The 4,157-nt window shown below is 32.0% G+C and overlaps 1 long non-coding RNA gene across 1 annotated transcript; it reads left to right on the top strand.

Moving 5' to 3' along the window:
- Nucleotides 1-2,014: 2,014 nt before the first annotated feature.
- On the top strand, nucleotides 2,015-2,962 carry LOC111503882 (uncharacterized). The gene is made up of 3 exons (XR_002721927.2): nucleotides 2,015-2,225; nucleotides 2,291-2,383; nucleotides 2,685-2,962. It is a non-coding gene; the product is annotated as an uncharacterized lncRNA (long non-coding RNA).
- The last annotated feature ends 1,195 nt before the right edge of the window (nucleotides 2,963-4,157 follow it).

Here is a 4,157-nt window from a genome sequence, read left to right on the forward strand (position 1 = left end):
TGGTTTACGATCAGGTCCTCAATAGATCAAGTGAAATGTAGGTGCTATAGTTCTTCACGGTGGATTTTTATCCACACATACTCTATTTCTGCTCCGCTTGAACCGGATCAGATTTTCAGCATTTGATACCGGATGACCTGAAAAATCACTCACCAAATGAAGTGATTGTGGCCTATTCAAAAAAATGGATGTATTTGGTTGAGTTTCAATAGGTGTAAACCTTTTAGAGTTGCAGTGAGACATTGGATATATACACCCACCTAGGTCCTACCTAGAAATACCTAGAACTACTAGGTATGCTACTGAAGAACACTGAATTTATATTTCTTCACTATGAGATGCCTTTGTGACTTATGCTGAAACTTGCACTTCAAGGGGTAGTCGACACTTCTGAGAATTGCGGTCTATAAAAGAAGGACGACATGTGAACTCGAACACTGATTTCTACATTATATTCACCATTACTAAAAAGGATATGAAATAAAGTTTTTTTTTCGGTAAGATCAAATGAATTTTCTATATGTTCATCCAATCTATATTCCTCAATTGCCGTAACCATAGAATATGTTTTTAACCGCCCCCTTTGAGAACATTCTCCAAATAACTCGTTCAAATACCTCAGAGCATAATAAAACTCTCTTTTTCATCGCGTTTTGAAACCCGATCTGTTACTCTAGCACTTATCCTGTCTCAAAACATACTGAATCATTAATCGCATACTTCACAAACAACTCCTTTCGTTGGAAAAACTCCCGTTTTCGCTGGTGTAACTTTATCGCGTTTCATTACCCCGAGCTGAAACAACTTACATTCACGGCGAGATAAGATGCCAAATTACTTCTTAAGTAGAGTTTAAAGCATGGAATAGCTGGAAGTGGAATATTTTTGTCATCAGGTGAGGTGTGAAGTTAATCTCGGGCCCGAAAAGCGAGAGGAGATCAGTACGATTCGTTTTTGAATGAATATGAGGAGAATAATATCTTGTTTTACGAAATGAAGGAAGTTTTATCAAAATAACGGGGACGAATGTTCAACTTTCAAATAATTGATTGTTTGGAATGATATAAAAATAATATAAGAAAAATTAAATGAGTTCGATACAGAGGAATGTATCAAATATGTTCATTTTCACCCATCAAGGGCCCTGTCAACTGGGAGGTGAACTTTGCGATGAGCATTCACGTCATGTGAATTGTATGAAGTAGTAAATCAACAGGTTTCATTCAGTATAAATCTTCTCTTCTGTTTTAGAAAGTATGTTTCTGAAAATTATTTTCCATTCAATTTTTTCATTTCAGTTATACCCACACAGCACTAGATATTCATGGAATATTCACTGTATATCATAAAACGAACGTATATATTCCAAATATTCATAGAATATTCTTGGAATATATACATGCCTTTAGAATATTCATAGAATATGCTTGAATGAATATGGCAGGATTATTCCCGAAAGAATGTGCATAGAATGTCTATAAATGGATTATTCTCCCTTGAATATTCTAAGAATATTGTCGCTCGAATATACCATATGGTATATTCTTAGAATATATCCTCACGGTATATTTTGGAATATTCTATAAAATGGAATTTTGAATTATCTTATAATAACGTATTCAAATAATTCAATATTATTAAAAACAAAAATATTTGAAGATCTTAATCGAATGCATAACCTAATGTATATAACCCTGATAGTGTTAACCAGTTTTTGAACTCAACGCAAAGATTCTGGATGAATTGCTCCAACAGCAATTGTTGGAAACGACAAAAAAATTTGAATGGGCCAATAAATGAACCAATTGCATCAATAAATTGGTTAATTCTCATCCTATTTGTCTTTTTGTATTTGAAATTATTTAATTACAAAGCGAAAAATCCTGGAAACAGAGAAATGGGAAAGTGAATAATTGGAGTAAACGTTTCTCATTGGTCAATTGAAGTGTAGCGCGCCACAGTCGAATAAGCTCTGTGAAAGCGCCTGTCCCTTAATGCATGGTACATTTGCGTTTGCGTTAAATTCGACATTTGATTCAACATGGCGGTTGACGTGGCAGGTTCGCGTGTGTAATGTATGGTGTGTTGGTGTTATTATCAAAGTATAATTCTGTCACGTTCAGTGTACCATTTATAATTTGGGGTTGTCCAATTTGCAGTACAGCGAATAGTTTGATTTTGGATCTTCAAACAGGAGAGTTGCATCTATTCAGTCTTCAAGAAAAGTGAGTAAAATGCAATAGTATCGATAGTAAAGTCATGGTGATTAACCTACTATACCTCATTTTAGGTTCGAGGAGAGTTGGTGTGTGGGATTTGTTGGTTTGACTAAGTACATGTTTGAACTAGAGTGATTTCAGTTGTGTATCTTCAATAGAGAAAAGTAAGTGAATGACACAGTCTTTTGTATCATTTGTTTTCATAATTTTTATCACTCGTTTTCAAGATAGTATCAATTTGCCCAAAAGGAAATAGAGTGGTACCTGGTACAGGCAGGTGCGCCAAGGAACTGAAAACGTAATGATTACTTTTTTACAAGACAATGCATGTTGTTCTCCAAGTCATAAAATGTTGTAAATGTTCATGAGTAACCTATGCGAAATATATCTATTTGATTTTTATTCCAGTTTTATTGTGCCACTTTCAAATAGTGATAATGAACGTTAATGTACATTTTGTTCCAGGTATTACTATTGAAACACTGGCTGATGCATTGTTGGACAAATATAAGGAAAACTTTTCTGGTGAGCAAAGTTTGAATAACTTTAAGTAAGTGAAATTCATTGAAGAACCCATCATACCACTCATTTTAAATACTTCATTTGTGGGTTTATTTTTCTAAGTGAGAAACCTAACCTAACCTATTTCTTGATGTAATACACTTTTTCTTTTTCAATGAAATGATATATTTATTATTTTTTAATTAGTGCTGATGAATTCACAGAGTTATTATTTTAGCATATTTTTTAGTATACATTTGTTTGAGAGTAGGAACATCCTAATTTGAATACATTTCTAATATTTGTAATATGACAGTATTCAGGAATATTTTATTCAGTGAATAGATATTTTGAATTAGATTTTTTATTTTTAATATTGGTTGAAACGTCAAATATTTGAGTGTATATTGTTTTTAAAATATATTTGTTTATCAATATTATGTGTTTTATTACTTGTGTGAATCTTGTATCAAAATGCAATATATACATGCCTAATAGCGGTTACTCGTCACATTCTTGGAATATTCCAAATATTCCAAGAATATTCATAAAATATATTTAAAGAATATTCTATGGTGTTTCTCTATTGTATATTCCTAAAATAAACTAAGAATATCCTGAATATTTTATGAATATTCCTCGGGTTCTATTCCTGGAATATTCTTAATAGAATATACCTTAGATATTCTAAGAATATTATAAGATATTCCAAGAATATTCCCAAGGAATATTTTTAAAATATATCAAAGGTTCGCCAGGAGCACTTCCAGGGAATATTCTCCAGAAGATATATATATATATATATATATATATATATATATATATATATATATATATATATATATATATATATATATATATATCCATGGCATATTCATAGCATAATACAATATCCTTAAATGTATATTCATGAAATATACCTGGAATATCTATTGCTATGTGGGTAATTGTATATGTTCCTTAGTCATTCGATGTGTCATTGTTGCATCATCCTCTAAACAGCACCAAACTCTCCCTAACTTTTTTCAGATGAAAACTCTTCAAAATTGATGTTTCTTATCTCGTTTGGACCCTTTCATTGATGTCCGTATCATATGGGAGCATAAAGAGTGTCCAAAAGCTTTTTATCTTCAGGGGACCGCCATATTGACATCATTAGATTTTTAGTATTTCTTCAAGAAATTTATTCCATTCGATATCCGTGTCACGAAAGTGCTGGAAAAAATTGGTCCACCATCTTGTGCGGTCCGCCATATTAGTTGTGGAATTACATCATTCAGCTACCCGTGCTTGTCATCCAAACTGAATATGTATGCAAAATTTAAACTTATGAGGTTGTATTTTGGATGTGCAGTTAATTGAAAAATCAACGGAATAAAAAAAATTACTCTTATAAATTCACAATTGAGAACACAAGAAACCTTGAAAAAATAAATG

Source organism: Leptinotarsa decemlineata, unplaced genomic scaffold, assembly GCF_025532065.1.
Source record: "Leptinotarsa decemlineata unplaced genomic scaffold, Ldec_3_MD MMD2_tig00026328_RagTag_RagTag, whole genome shotgun sequence".
Taxonomy (NCBI): domain Eukaryota; kingdom Metazoa; phylum Arthropoda; class Insecta; order Coleoptera; family Chrysomelidae; genus Leptinotarsa; species Leptinotarsa decemlineata.